Genomic DNA, 16,094 nt, shown 5'->3' on the forward strand with positions numbered 1-16,094 from the left:
ACGGGAACGGGAACGGGAACGGGAACGGGAACGGGAATGGGAATGGGAATGGGAATGGGAATGGGAATGGGAATGGGAATGGGAATGGGAGTGGGAATGGGAATGGGAATGGGAATGGGAGCTCAGGGGGCTGGGAATGGGAATGGGACTGGCACTGGCACTGGCACTGGCACTGGCACTGGCACTGGCACTGGCACTGGGAATGGGGATGGGAATGGGAATGGGAATGGGAGCAGTGAGGAGAGAAAGCCCTTCCCAGGACTGCCGTGTTACACTGCTCCTGTCAGATACAGCCACACTGGGCATGTGGGGGTGGAGGGACAGGAATATCCCTGAATTTAAAGCTCTCAGCCCAGTGGGGCCCTGCTCCCTCCAGCCCCCCCTTCCTGCCAGTGCTGACTCAGAGGACACGGCCGGGTCCTGCTGCTATTTTGGGAGGGGGAGTCCTGGGCTCTCTCCCAGGCTGGGGATGCCCTAATAGAGGAAGGACCTGGAGCCCTGACTACGTGTGGGTGACTCCTCACTCGCTGCCTCTCGGGCACGCTTGGCCCTTTGGAGCTGGACAGACGCCTCAGCAGTGCCCAAAAATAGCACCAAAATCGGCCTCAAGCTTTCCCCAGCTCCACAAACCCGAGTTCCAGGCTGGATTTGGCCATGTGCTGCCAGTCCTGCCTGCCATCACCCAGGGGGACAGTTTCATGCCAGGTGTTCTGTTAAACACTTGCAGGGAAGCCAAGCCAGACAACTTTCCCCTCTGATGGCGTGTCCCTCACTGCCTCCATTTCAAAGCCAATTCCTGCCTGCCCAGGGACCATTTAGTGAAAATCTTCCTCTCCTCCTCTGCCAGCCTCCAGCTCGGCGAGGACTGAGGTGCTCACTCACCCAGACACTGCAATTAAAGACCAACCCTCACCCTGGGGCTGTCTCTGCTCTGAGCATGGTCCCACAGCCCTGGGCCAGGACAGGGGATGGCACAGCCCTGGCACCAGGTGTGCCACAGCCCTGGCACCAGGTGTGCCACAGCAGGGTGGCCCCGTGTTCCTGCCAGGGGCTCACAGTGCTGGGAGGGCTGTGGGGGCAGAGCTGGGTCCCCTCCTGTCCCCGGGGCTGTCCCTGGGCTCTGGTGCTCACAGGGGGTCAGGGCCAGGCTGCTGCAGCTCTGCGGGGTCTGGCAGAGCAGGACCTCAAGGCCCAGACTGGAGTTTTTAATTTGCAGATCAATAATCAGATGATGCTAATGATGGTGTCAGTGCAGCTGAAGCCCCTCAGTGCAGTGGGCCCAGTGTGAATCCAGGATTCACAGGGAAATGAGGAAAACACAGAACCTTCTGCTGGAACCCTGGGCCACCTCCCACGTGCTGGTCTGCCGAGACCCAGGGCCAGCCTGGATCGAGGGGAAGAGCTGAAGGCTTTTCTGGTTTAAAAAAAAAAAAAAAAATATATATATATATAAAAAAAGCTTTTTAAAAATGGCCATTTCAGATTTCTAAGTAAAAGCCAAAGCTCTCCAGTGCTCCCAAACCAGTCCCAGACTGGTTTGTGCTAAAAAGGACGACACCAATCCCTTGGCTGTTGTCACCAGCACAAATGCACAGAAGGAGCAGCTGGAGCACGGCTGCAGATCAGGGGCTGTCCCAGGCGTTTGTGGGGCGGTGATGACAGCGGGATCAGCCCAGTCCCCTGTCCCCTGTCCCCTGTCCCACCGCAGGGGCTCAGTGAGCCCTGGCTCCCACAGGCACAGAAAGGGAAACCCTGAAACCAAACCCTCAGCTGTGCCTGCAGCTCTGCCGGGGTGACAGGGGCACAGCAGGGGTGGCACCACACTGTGACATGGGGGGGTCACCGAGGGGCCACTGCTCTGTGTCCCAAGGGTTAACAGAGGGTGGCATTGCTCTGTATCACAGTGGGCACAACGAGGGTGCCATCCCACTGTCTCAGGGGTCACTGTGGAGGTGACACTGCAGCACAGGGGTCACAGCAGTGGGTGGCAGCGCTGTGTCCCTCAGGCAGGGGCTGCAGCCGAGCTTTGGGGTGCTCTGTGCCCCCGTGGCCACCAGGGCCCCTCTGCCCCCAGCCCAGCCTGAGTGCCCCAGGTAGCCAACCCCACTGCATTGCAAGCCCAAGTAGTGCTTATCATTAAACCTGTAATTTATTTCTTCTGTATTTCATAAAAAGTGAAATATTGCGTCTCATCGGGGGCCCAGAGAGAGCGGGGATGCTCCATTAAGTTCAACACTGCTCCTCCATAAGATGCAGTAATTATATGCAGCTTTTTTTACTGCTAAGTTCCTACTTGCAGATGCTAACAAAAGAAATAAGCTTTTAATCCAAACATAATTAATATGAATTACCTCCACAGTACACCCTGGCTTTGCACCATTAAACTTAATTTTTGTTTTGCATGATAATTGTGTTATCATTACCATTTATAGGAGAACTCAGGGACCTTCACTTTGTTTTCAGCCAAGACCAAAGGCACTGGAAATGGCAGTGGACGGGCTCAGTGCCACGGACTCCGGGGAGTTATGGGCCCTGTCTGGCCTTGGTCTGTCTTTGCCAGGTCGGGGTGGGTCACTCTCTCCATTCCCCTCTGGCAGGAGATGGATCCACGCTGGAGCCCCCCCGGGCTGTGCAAGGGCAGGAGGATGGGCAGGGACACGGCTGGGAACGCTGCATGGACAGGGAATAAAATTCCCATCCTCAAGACACAGGAGCTGGTGCGTGGAGCACGGCCCACGGTGCCAAAGCATCCCCAAGCACACCCAAAATCAGCCAGCACAGGCTGGGCACTGCAAGAGCAGCGCCAGTGACCCCAGAGGAAGGCAGGGTCTGCACCCTGGGGTCCCAGCAGCCACCCTGGAGCCCCACCCTGGAGCCCATTAACTGCCTGGGCCCATGGGATGAGTTTGTGCAGTCACATTTCAGGGAAGAGGGAGATGAAATCAAGTCCTGTAATTATTTATTGAAATTACAGCCCCTGTCGAGGAGGACTGAATTACTGCAGACTCCATTAGCCGGCTCGCCGTGGATGGGAGAGAGGGAATGAGAAAATGATGGATGAGAAAGACAGAGAGAAATTTTAAAAATAAAATGGAATGAAATGAGAAGAAGAAGAAGGGGCAAAGAGGGGGGAGAGAAGGGCCCTTCCCCACCCTGCTTTGTCCTTGCCCGGTGGGTTCTGGATGGCTCCAGAGGCTCAGACCCTGCAGAGCGTGTGGGGCTGGGGGAACTGGGGAAAAACCTGTGGAGCAGCCTCTGCCATGGGCAGCAAGAGCCTCCTCCAGGGGGGACCTGGTCCTGCTGGCAGCTCTGGGTTTGGGGTTTAAATGTACAGGAGTTAGGTGGAGAATGAGGCTTGTGTGGGGCTGGCCAAGAGCAGAGATTAAACAATGAAATCCCAGCTTGGAGCCCCAGGAAGAGGTGGCTGCCACTGTTAAAAGTTTCCTCTGCAGTTGTTTGTGATCAGCACTTTGAATGATTGCATAAATATATTAATTACACTAATTTTGCCAGGGAAGAGGCTTTGGTAGCTGGAGACAGCAGGTATCTAAGGACAAGCACCACTTTGCAGGCAGCAAATTCCCTAATTAGGGCTGTTCCCTGCCACTGTGCTTGGGCCAGGGACGCAGCTTTAAGAGGAAAAATCTCAGTGCAGAACATTTTAGGGAACATGGGGAGGTCAAACAGGATGGGACAGTCTGGCAGCAGCCACCGGTGCTGAGCCCACCCAGCCTGTGCTGGGTCCTGCAGGGCCAGAGCAGGGGTGGTACCAGGGGTGAAGCCTCAGGGATGTGCCAAACCCCTGGCGGTCCCCTGAGCCCCCAGCGCTTGTGTCCCCAGGGTGGAGCTGCTGAGTGGGCTCGGAAATGTCCCCTGATGTCTTTGATTCCCGCAGTGTCACAAAGTCACCGTCACTCTGCAAAACCCTGCAGAGCTCTCCCGCCCTGGCTGAGGGCAAACCCTCTGCCCCTTCCGTGCCCCCCTCCCCGCCCTGGCTCCCTCCCCATTCCCACCTCTCCAAGGGCCACTTCCAGCTGGAGTGAGCGATGCGCCAGCGCTGTGCCCCTCATCCCCTTCCCAACCTGCCTCCTGATAATAATGAGCCCAGACACTTTTATTATCATTATTAATTAGCACTTTCAAGCAATGGAATTAAATCAATATGGTGGACTGAAACTAATTTTAACAAGCCATTGAGATCAATCATCAGGACTTTTATCTACATAAATGCCACTAAACTCAGCTCGTTAGTGTAACATTAGCTGGGAAAGAGGGGGGAGGGAAGGGAGACTGGCGGGGTTTTAATTAGGAAGACATAAACCATGCCATGATTTTTCTTCTTTGATTTGCTTTTAATCTCGTCCATGAGCTCTCCTGGTGCCCTGGCTGATTATCACTCTCTTCACCTCCTCTCAGGAAGGAGAGGCAGCGGGAAGGAGATCGAGGGGAGCGGGAGAGGGCAAACCCAAGGAGAGGGGCTTGGCCAGGGTGGCTCTGCGGAGCTGCTGGCGTGCCCGGCTCCCGTGGGACACTGCAGGGTGAGGGATGCTGCAGGATGCAGGGCACTGAAGAGCACCTGCAACATCCCCTGCACTGGGGAGCTCCCCATGGACTTCTCCAGCCTGGCCCTTCCCTCACCCACATCTTCCCCAGTGCCTCTGGAATGCCATCCCCTTGCTCTTCCCTGGACCCAGCGTTTGCTCCTGCTGCAGCCCCAGCCCAGGTTTTTTGGGGCTGGGGAGCTCATGAGGGTCCCATTTGGAACCAGGGGAGGGTGACTCGATGCTTTGTGGGGAGGAGAGGAAGGGGAGGCACCCTGTGGATGGGCAAGCCCGAGCCCATGATCAAAGCAGCCTGAATTTCTCTGCTACAGACTGATCATTGTTTTCCTCTTCCACTTAACTGCCATTAGGAAACAATTCCAGGGTTTCTGAGATGGCAAGTAGGTTTCTGGCTTTTTAAAGCCACCTTTAGGTTGTCTTTGGCCTCCCTGGCATGGCCCAGCCTGCCAATCCAGGGTTTAAGGCAATGCAGGGCACCCTTGGCTCCCACCTTTGCCCCTCACCTCCCTTTGGCATCGCTCCCGCCTGGCTGTGTCTGGTGTGACCAAACCACAGCTGCAGACACGGCGTGGGCCAGGCTCTAAAACCCCTCCCCAGGGAGCTGAAGGAGGGCCCAGCCTGCAGGGGGGCTGTGCTGCACCATCAGTCCCCAGTGTCATCTTTCCTGACATCTCTGCCAAACCCTCCCGTGAAATATGACAGATGCACCAGGAAATATTTCCTTTTTGTTTGCTGGATGGGTAATAACTTGCCTCCGAGACAGTCTTTATAGTCAGCACAAAAGTAATTTACCTACATGCAGCACAGCCAGGTTGCCATAAATCCCCGGCTCGCCTGTCCCGGAACGCCACGCCCGGAGCTGCGGGTCCTGTGCCCCTCTCTGTCCCCTCTGCCACCGCCCCCGGCCAGCTCCAGCCAGAGGTAATGTTTGCAAGCACCAAAAAATAAATAACCGAGCTGGCGGTGGCAGCAGGGCCCTGAATCACAGCCCCCTCTGTCAGCCCATTTCTCTGCAGAAAGCTCTTAGCAGTTAATTTCTGGCTAATTTATTATCCTTCGGCTTAGCCCTCCAGCACCATTAGCAGTACACTGACACAACTGAGTGAAATATTGTCTAATTTATTATCTTATTACTCCTCTGGAACAGGATCAATTAATTACCCATTAAAGTATTTCAGCTGCAGAGATTTATTAGGGGCCTCGGTGTTTTAACAGATGATTAGTTATATATGTTTGTTTGCCTGAGGAGCACAGACTGGCAAATGACTGGAGGGGAAGGGGAAAGACACCGAGTCGGGAGGTAGCTAATGGATCTTTTCTTGACTCTCTGAAAATGGAGCAGTCAATGACAAGAATTATCGACTCATTCACTTGCGGTTTGGAGATAACCATATGTACAGGGAGAGAGAGGGGGCGAGGGGAACCGGCAGAAAAAAAGCCTCACTCAACTGCTTTTTCCATTCAATAAATTTGCTTCAGAATATATTGGATTGGGGTTTGATGGCTATTTCGTGTTTTGCAGAGTGCTGACACTGGTATGATTCAGTAATTATTGTTTCTTTTAAGTTATTGCTGTAATTTTGCTTTCTAAGATCCCAATCAATTCCCGCCTCTCAAGGGCACGCTTGAAAAGCGATATTTGAAAACAGCCCTCTGATAGATTGTGCCGTTAGACAGTGGCTGAGACAAATAGCCTAATCTGGCACAAATTAGCTTGGCTTCCACAGATAGTTTTATACAGCAATGTAAATTATATTGTCAGGGCCAGTCACTTTCCTGCTTAGAGTGCAGCTAACAAGAAGCCGTGGAGACATTACCGGGGCTGCCAGGCGCTGCCGGGGCCGCTGCGGAGCCGCCGCCAGCCGGGCTGTGCAGGGCAGCATTCCCTGCTCCCTGCCCGTCCCAACCCTGCCTGGGATCTCCTGCTGGCCCCTCAGGGGGCTCAGGGTGCTCTGGGACCCTCGGGGGGTGCAGGGTGCTGGCAGCGGGGCTGGCAGCGGGGCTGGCGGTGGCTGCTGCCATGCACTGCTGGATCAATACTCCCTGATTCGCTCTCCACGCTTCCCTGGGCTGGCAGAGAGGGGTGTTGGCCCCAGGCAGGAGCTGACGGGGTGGAGATGGGGTGCCCAGCCCCGAGGGGGTGTTCTCTCTGTCTGTCTGTCTGTCTGTCTGTCTGTCTGTCTGTCTCCAGGGCCCCTCGGGCAGCAGTGGCAGGGGGTGGCTCTTGATGCCCCCTCCAGCCTGCCCTCCTCACTGGAATCAGTGCAGGCACAGCCAGAGGGGCAGGAGGGCACATCCCTGCCCAGGCTGGACAGTGAAGGGAGGCGGATCAGAGCTCTCCTCCTCCGAGCCCAGCACAAAGTGCCCCCCAAAAGGCCCAGAACCCTTGCAGGTTCTCCACCCGAGAGCCCAGGAGCTTCTGTGGGAGCAGCCAAAGCCGAATTTCCGCTCTGTCAGCAGAAACTCAGTTTTGATCCTCGGCTCCTCAGCTTGATCCTGAATGGAATTAGGATGGGCTTAAGCGAGGGAGGAAAGCAAGCCGAGCACATCTAAATGGAGGGAGAAGGCGAGTAATGTGGAACTGCTGTCACAGCACAAGAGCGTGTCAGGTGCAAACAGGCTGAAAAGCATCACAAAAAGATGTATTTTCATGCAGCTGTTGGCTAACCCATGGAATTCATCACTGTGAGGTACCACGGGCGCCCTGAGCAGCATGAAAATGGGATGCTGAGACAAGAAGTGGCTACGGAGCCATTTAATGAGCCAGGTTCAATTTAAGCTGAGCCATAAGGGATCCAAACCTCGGTGTAAGGCAGGAGCAAATTGCAGCAGTGGAGACAGGAGACTCTGCCAGCAGCAGCCCTCGGTCCCCAGGCCTTGCTCCCCACCCCCAAGGTGGGATGCTGGGTTTTGAAATCCTGATGGAGAAAAGCAGAGGGAAATGCAGCCAGGAAGAGCGAGCTGCGGTGGAGGGACCCCCACCCTCCCCAGGTGCTCGGTCCTGTCCGAGGCCATCCTCGGATGCTGCGTGCCACAGCAGCCCCACGGCGTGCCCGAGCTGACCTGGAGCAGTTCTCTCATCCCATAAAGGAGAGGTGGCTGTGTCAGGAGTGATCTGTGGCTCCGGGGAAGGAAAAAGGCGAGGAGCAGCTCCTGGCAGGCGCTGCGGGAGCAGATGGGGGACGCGCTCGGCCGCGGCCAGAGCCGCAGGCCCTGGTTAACCTTGCAAATGGCTCTGCACCAGAGGAACGCCTTACCCAGGCCTGCAGGGTTCTGTCTCCTGAGGAAAAGCTGCTTCATTCTCACTTCATCCTCTTCAGAGCAGCACTTTAGCATGGAGACTTGGAGGTGGAGTTGAGGACTGCAGCGATGAGGCTTGGGCTGACCAGGGCAGCAGCCACCGAGCCCATCTGGTCAGCAATTATCCCATAATATTGGAATGATGCTTATTTGGGAATACAGCTCCAAGGGCTGCAGAGGAATTCATCAGAAACAAGGAGCAGGGAGGAGACAGTGACTCTGGGGACCTTCTAGCTCTGCTGAGCTGCTCTGAATTCCTCCCCAGCGCCCTGGTTCCCCCAGGACAGGAGTTTGGGTGTTCTCAGCCCACTTCCCACAGGCAGAGGTGCTGGCTGTAGGAGACACAGCAGGAGAGGTGATGCCATGTTCTGCCTGCTGAGTCCTTGTGCTCCCTAAACTTCTCAGAGTCTCCAGAAATGATCCAAGCCCAGCAGGGAATGGCAGAAAGGGGCTTAGTCCAGTGTCAAGTGATTTAGGAGGACAAATCTCCCTCCAGGGGAGGAACAGGGGATGTATCCCAGCCTCCATCCCCCAGAGGCCCCATCCTGGAGCACCCAGGGGAAAGGCACTTTCTCCCCCGTTTGCTGAGGCTGTCTCAGCCCACTGGGCCGTGCAGGCAGTGCCAGCACTAAGCCCTGAGCCAGGTTTAACCCAGAGCAGGGTTACTCAGAGGCATTTGCTTTCAAGTGCTGCCAGCGTGGTGGTGTGATGGGCAAGCCTGGGAGAAGCTGGCGTTGCCTCCTGCACCAAAGGGCGCTCAGGGGTTCTGCAGCTCCTCTGGGAACACCCCAGGTTCCTGTCAGGACAGGCACCCCCAGCAGCACCCCCAGCCCTGAGCCTGCCCCAAGCTGCAGCTGCTTGGACACCCTCAGTGAGCACCTCTGGGTGCGCAGCCAGTGGAACAACCCCTGTGCCTGCAGCTGGAGAGCAGCACAGGCCCAGCTCCCCCGGGTTCCAGGGTGTCTGCTCTGGAATGGAGCTGGGCAAGGTCAGTGTCACTCAGGGGTCTCTGCAGGTCACCTTGCTCTCCCAAAAATCAATGGTCTAACTTGCCAGAGCACAACGAAAGAACTGTGACTCCTGGAACAGAAACAGGGCCCTGTTCCTAAGGGCTCTGTGCTGAAGTGGTGCCAGCTGTGGCACAGAGCTTCCCTCTGGCAAACCAGGATGGTCCTGCCAGGCTCGGGGGTGCTGGGAGGCACAGGCTGATCCTGCGTGCCCAGCCTGTGACACTCCTGTCCCAGGGACTCTGCTGCCTGCAGGGACGGCTCCGCCGGGCTGCAGGAGGGGAGCAGAGGTGCCAGCCAGGCTCCCACATCTCGCCAGGTGAGCAGCCCCTGCCCTGCACAGGTGTGTGCAGAGGCTCCCAGCTGTGTGCAGAGGTTCCCAGCTGTGTGCAGAGGCTCCCTGGCTGCCACAGGAGGGAGGGAACAGCCCCAGTAGGAACCCAGGGCACCCTGTCCTTGGCCAAGGTTGGCCCAGGAGCCGCGGCCAAGCCAGGAGTGACCCTGGGCCAGTCCCACCTCCACGTGCCGCCTGCTCCGCAGAGCTGCCCTCTCCTTCTGCTGGTGCAGTTCTCATTCCTCTTCCAGCAGCTGAGTAATGGCTTTGGAAAGATGACACTGCACTGATTTAGGGGCTCGACCTTGGGAATGCTCCTGAAAAGCTGCGCTTTCCTGAGCACGGCTTCACGTTGCCTTTTATGAACACTTTGCAGTCACATGGATATTTGGGTATGTAGCAACCGGCTGGGAAAAAAAAATACGCATGCAGGAGAGAAAGAAGGGATGAAAAAAAAATCCCTTTTATATCTCCAGGCTGCCTTCAGCAACAGCATTCCTAAATAGGAGAGGTTAAATATATTGCTGCCATTACACTCTACAAGGAACACATTCCATAAAAACGAAGGTGCCGTAAATTATACAAATATGATGCTAACAAGCCAGGAAATGCACTGCTAATGAGGTCAGCTATAGAACTCCCGCAGTGCTGCAAATCATGTGCCAATCCGGCACAGGAGGTGCAGGAGCAGCCCTGGGTCAGCATTTTCTGAGCGCATTTGTAACCCGCTGCTCGGCGAGCAGTTCTCCAGGTAGATAAAGCCCTCCTCCTCTCCCTGTTGATGTGTCACAGAGCCCGGGCACCAGGCAGGCCCCTCTGCATTAATGCACTCCGCCGTTGTGCCCATTGTTCTGCAGAGCGGGGAATCAGTCACTGCAATGTGCAAATATTGGTTACACTTTGGAAGCCTGCGTGCTTTTGTGCTCCTCCGGGGCTTGCTCCTGGAGGAATTATGCACGCTGGCACCGGGGGCTTTTTCTTTGCCTGTTCATCCTCTGTTTGCTAAAGCTCTTTAAAAAACCTTCAAACAAACACATTGGCGGTGGAGTTATTCGCCCTTCACCTTCCCCCCTGTTGGGCAGTGGGACAATAAACAGAACTAAGTGTTGCGTTTAGGACCCAAACAGGAAACCTGCACAAAACCTGTGAGCTTGAAAAGCAAGCTCAGAGCCCTCTGGACTGATTCACATTCCCTCATCAGGAAGGATTTCTTCCTGGAAAGGGTGGCCAGGCACTGGAAGGGGCTTGGAGCCCCCGTCCCTGGAGGTGGCACCCAGTGCCACAGGGTGGGGATCAGGCACAGGTTGGACCCAAGCTGCTTCCCCTCTGCACCAAACAGGAACAGCCTGGAACTGTTTGCTGGGGGGCAAACAGGAGAGGCTGGGGGGATCAGGACATGCTGGGGGATCAGGAGGTGCTGGGGGGGATCAGGAGGTGCTGGGGGATCAGGATATTTTGGGGGGATCAGGAGGTGCTGGGGGATCAGGAGGTGCTGGGGGGATCAGGAGCTGCTGGGGGGGATCAGGAGGTGCTGGGGAATCAGGAGGTGCTGGGGGGATCAGGATATTTTGGGGGGGATCAGGAGGGGCTGGGAGATCAGTGCCTCTCCCAGAAGAGCCCCAACGCTCCCGAGCTCTGGGCCCAGCTCAGGCAGGGTGTGAAATGTGCATTTCTGCCTCCCATTTCCATATGGTTTTTATGGGTGCTCCAAGCAGAAAGAAGAGCAAAAGCCTCGTTCAAGGAGCCTCGCGGCTGGGCAGATTTATGAGCAAATGAAGGGAGGAGGAAGCACATCAGTGCCTGGCCCAGGTGAGGGGATTAGCTCTGCTTGAGAGGAACCAGACAAAGCCAGGGCTCCCGTCACCTCCAACAGTGCGCGGGAAGTTTGGAGTGCCTGGGATGAGCTCTGTGGCGGAAAAGCCTTTTTGTGCTCACAGTTTCAGTGGCCTCAGGGCCACCAGGGAGACCCCCTGGGAAGGTCCCTGCCCTCCCACCCCTCCCAGGGCAGGCTCCAGCTCGTGTGGTTTCTTCTCATGCAAATAACTGCTCCAGCAGAAATGCATTTCTATATTTAATAAGCTGAATATTTACGTTAACTAAATAGCAGCTAATTATGAAAACATACTTAAGAGTCTGAGCAATTAAGCAATAATATATTACATAGTTATCAAGCCTCCAATACACATGTCCTTAATAATCAAAATATTAATATGCAGCTCCTCTTCCATTGCACAGCAACTCTGCTATTACACAGAGAGTGTCCTATTACTGCCAAATTAAATGCATAGTTAGGCGAATTTAGGACACTTAATTTAATGTGTTCCCAAGAGTTCACTGTGGCAGATTCTCCCAGACAGGCCTGTATCTAGGTACTGCAGAATTCCTGGAATTGCTCTTTGCTCCACAGCCACACGGCTTTATTGGCTCGGGGTTAACCCGTTCTTGGCCCCAGCAGGAGTGAAAGGTGACATTTTTCATGGGTTGCAATGGAAATGAGGTAAAGAGGCAAAGGAAAACGGAGCAGGAGCCGGAGATGGATGGTGCCCAGTGCACCTGCCTCTGTCTGGGTGGCAAACTGGTGCAAACTGGTCCCTTGGAGAGCAAAGCTGCTGCTCCTGAGCTGTGTCTGGGCCCCAGGTGCCCTGCGTGCCTCAGTTTCCCTGTCAATGTGCCGGTTTCTATCAGAGGTTTGGTTCAGGCAGAGCATCCCTGGGGAGCTGCAGTCCAGCTTTTATGCCTCGGGGGGATAATTCCCACTTCAGAGCTCCTGGTGTTGGTTTGGAAATGCACAGAATTCCCTTTCCCCCTGCTCCAGGGCCAGCACAGGGTGGGCTCTGCACCCCAGAGGTGTCACCCAACAGCAGAGGTGCCCTTCTCCCCGTGCCCCCCCAGGAGCTGCCTGCTGGCCCTGGTGTGTTTTTAAGGCCTTATCTGCCACGAGGCTCCGGGCTGAGATGATTTACGGGGTGAGGAAAGCGCTCTGATAAATTTTACAGCCGGGCCCGCGCGGAGCGGGGGCATCAACAGCCCCATCCAGACAGCCCTAATGGAAAGTGCCGGCACCGCCGGGTGAGCCCTTATTTATGAGTGTCTGTGCTGCCACTGCCGCGATTTATGGCCCCTTCTGCCGGGCAGGCGGAGCGGGAACGGGGAGAGGGCGGGCTGGGCACGGGGGCACAGGGAACTGGGGGGCACACAGAGAACTGGGGGCACACAGGGAACTGGGGGGGCTCGCAGGGGACCGGGGAGGACACAGGGAACCAGGGGGTACAAAGGGAATTGGGGAGAGGGCGGGCTGGGCACGGGGGCACACAGGGAACCGGGGGGGACACAGGGAACCGGGGGGCACACAGGGAACCAGGGGGGCTCGCAGGGGACCGGGGGGGACACAGGGAACCAGGGGGTACAAAGGGAATTGGGGAGAGGGCGGGCTGGGCACTGGGGGCACAGAGGGAACTGGGGGGCACAGAGGGAACCGGGGGCACAGAGAGAACTAGGGAGCACAGAGGGAACCGGGGGGCACACAGGGAATGGGGGGGCACACAGGGAATGGGGGCACACACAGGGAATGGGGGCACACACAGGGAATGGGGGCGCACACAGGGAACCAGGGGGCACAGAGGGAATCGGAGGGCACAGAGGGAACTGGGGGCACAGGGAACCGGGGGGCACACAGGGAACCGGGGAGAGGGAGGGCTGGGCACCAGGGGCACACAGGGAACCGGGGGCACACAGGGAACCGGGGGGCACAGAGGGAACCAGGGGGGCCGAGCTCCTCCTTGGGACCAGGCAAAGGGGGTGCAGCCAGGGCTTGGGGTGCAGGTGCCTGTGCAGCCCCTGGGAGTGGGATGCTCCCGTGGGGAAAGTGCAGCCTTGGGGTGGCTGTGCCTGTCCCGGGAAGGGGCTTTGGGGTGAGCCCTGCTCCCCAGCCCGGCTCTGATGCTCTGAGCAGGACTGGGGGGATGCTGAGGCCCAAGGTCACCCAGCAAATCCATAGGGAAGAGCAGCCCCAAGAACAGAACTTGGGAAGCTGAACCCCTAATGGCAGCTGCTGCGCTGGAAATGCAGGGAATAAATCATGCAGGCAGCATGGAGAGGTGTGGGATGCTGGTCCCCCCTCTCCTCAGCCAATGCTATATTTGCTGGAGGAATGAAAAAAATAATAAATTTTAAAAAAATTAAAAGGGAGCAGCTATAAAATCTAGATACTAATAAAATGTTCCAGGAAGATGAATTCTTCCGATATAATGGTGATCCCTGATACTGAAATGTTCCACAAATACATTTTCATAGCCCCACTCAGTATTATTTGTAGATCTTTTTGCAACCCTTGTCAACAAATTCCTGATAAAAAGGAGACACTTTGCTGTGTGCTAAAGCTATGAATTTAAGAAGTGTCAACTGGTCCTTATTTATGGCGCAATCTTTGGCTTTCTCATTTTACTGATGTGGTTTGGAGCAGACTTTCTTCCTCACTCACACGCTCTCCCTCCTCGCTCCTCACTCCGGGACATTAATCCTGCAGCTGTCTCGGGCACAGCGCTGACTTTCTCAAGGTGCACACAAGTTGTGCTCTGCAGACAAATCTCTCCAAGTAGGCACTGCTGCTTTGAGTCTGCTGTCAGAAGGAGGAGAGGCCACGTGCAGCGGGGCAAGGGTCTGGATCCCCATCCCACAGCTGGGGAGGGGGCTCCTGCTGCCCCGGCAGCCCCTGAGCCAGGCTGGCTCCAGCTGGGCACAGCCCTGTGCCAGTGCCTGTCTGTGCTCCAGGCTCCGGCTCTCCCTGCCCCAGCTGCAGAGCTCAAGGCTGGAGCCACTTGTGGAGATCAGCTCAGGGTGCCCCAGGAATGAACCTGGCTCAGGGAGGAAGTCTGAGACAGAAAGATCCTTTTTGGGTCCTTTGCTCTCACAAACATCTGCTCTTCCATGCACCTCTCTCTCCTCCCCAGAAGGAGACAGGTCTTTAGCTGTCTCTGGGATGGAGAGCCCTGCCCACACTGCCTGTGCCTGCCCAAGGAGGCTCCAGAGCTGGGCACTGCTTTCCCTGCTTGCCCTGCAGCCACAGCTCTGGTCTCCCAGTCCCACAGATGAACTGGGGCGCTGGGATTCCCTGGGATGGTCTCCCAGTCCCACAGATGAACTGCGGCACTGGGATTCCCTGGGATGGTCTCCCAGTCCCACAGATGAACTGGGGCACTGGGATTCCCTGGGATGGTCTCCCAGTCCCACAGATGAACTGGGGCACTGGGATTCCCCGGGACAAAGGACCAGTGAGCACGGCCTGGCTCCTCCCGCGCTCCAAGAGATGCTTGGGCTCCTGGGGGACAATTAGCTCCCGGTTTGCAGATCCTGCTTTAACTATGGCACATGTTCGTAATTTAAGTTCTTTACAGCAGTGCTTGGTTAAGGCCGGAGCCTGCTCCCCGCTGCCCGTCCCTTTTGTTTGGGTGATTTACTGTTCCTCTGTGCCCCTCTGCCCACCGAAATTCATAACAGCTCTCACACAGCACTCGAGAGCTCATAATTACAGCCGTGTCTGCTAGTGCCATTGGAGCTAAAGGGCCTGCTGGCACTTTCTTTTAACAGGAATCCAGCTCCCAGCTGGAATGAAATTTGCCCTGCTGATGGGGGCTTTTTATTGGTTTGTTTGAGCCCTTATTAAAGAAGTGCTCCGTTTTTTGGCAGCAGTGGTTCAGTGTTCAGCACCTTCCCGTCTCCGCGCTCAGACTCGGAGCTTTCAAAGGAGTCTTGGGAGTTGGGTTGGGCAGGCCCAAGAACCTCACCCCAGCCAGGCAGCCTTGCCCTGGGGCTGGGGCTGCCTGGGACAGTGATACCGTTTGTTTGGCTTTTATAAGGGAGTTTATTTTTAATTATTCGAAGTCGCCCAAGCAAATGTGCAAGAAATCAGGTATAACCCAATAAAAGCCGCGCCGGTGAGGTGCTGGTGATCCCCAGCCCTCGCCATCCACTGAGGCTTTGTTTTGCCTTCAGCTCCATTTATGTTTCTGGAAAGGAGGTTTGCAGGATCCTTGGCCAGGCTCCCCCCTGTGCTGGGTCCTTGCAGGATCCTTGGCCAGGCTCCCCCCTGTGCTGGGTCCTTGCAGGATCCTTGGCCAGGCTCCCCCCTGTGCTGGGTCCTTGCAGGATCCTTGGCCAGGCAACCCCTGTGCCAGCCCGGGGGCTTTAACTGTACTGGAGCCATCGGGCCAGGGGACGTGGAGAATCCAGACACAGGGAATGAGACGGAGCCATGAGACAGCTTCCAAAAATAGAGAGCAGGACTGAAATAGTGGGTCATGAGTGTCAGAGAGAGCAGGGGACACTTCACGGGCTGGGCTCCACTCACCCCACTGCGGCTCAGGGTGTAAATTCTCATCAGGGAAGCAGCTGAAAGGACAAACTCATCATCTGATCCCTGCACAGCCCCAGGGAGGGAGCACACAGGGGATCACATCACCAAGCCCAGAGAGTTCCTGGCAGCAGGTACGGGAGAGAGCAGCTCTGCTGCACGCTGCGTCCTGGAGGGCTTTGAGCAGCAGAAGAAAACTCCCCTGAAAGGCTGGGTGGGAAAGGGTAGCAAGGAGGATTTGGGGAGTCCTGAGTGCAGCCTGGCCTCTGTCACTCAGTTCCACCCACGGGAGAAGGTCCAGGCTGGCTGTGGGGAGGCAGCAGCTCCCAGATTGCCCCTTCCCTGCTCCTGCACCCCTGAGTCCCGCAGCCTCTCCTGGTGCCAGGAGTGGCACAGGAGGGCTCCTTGTGCAGGCACGGCTTCCTCATCAGCCCGGTTTGGGGAGAGTTAATCCTAAATCGTGCCAAGGATGCCACAGACACATCACTTACAGCAGTGAGGAGACAGTGCCTTTTATCCACACTACCAGAGGGGTTCTTTAG

This window comes from Prinia subflava, chromosome 29, assembly GCF_021018805.1.
Source record: "Prinia subflava isolate CZ2003 ecotype Zambia chromosome 29, Cam_Psub_1.2, whole genome shotgun sequence".
Taxonomy (NCBI): domain Eukaryota; kingdom Metazoa; phylum Chordata; class Aves; order Passeriformes; family Cisticolidae; genus Prinia; species Prinia subflava.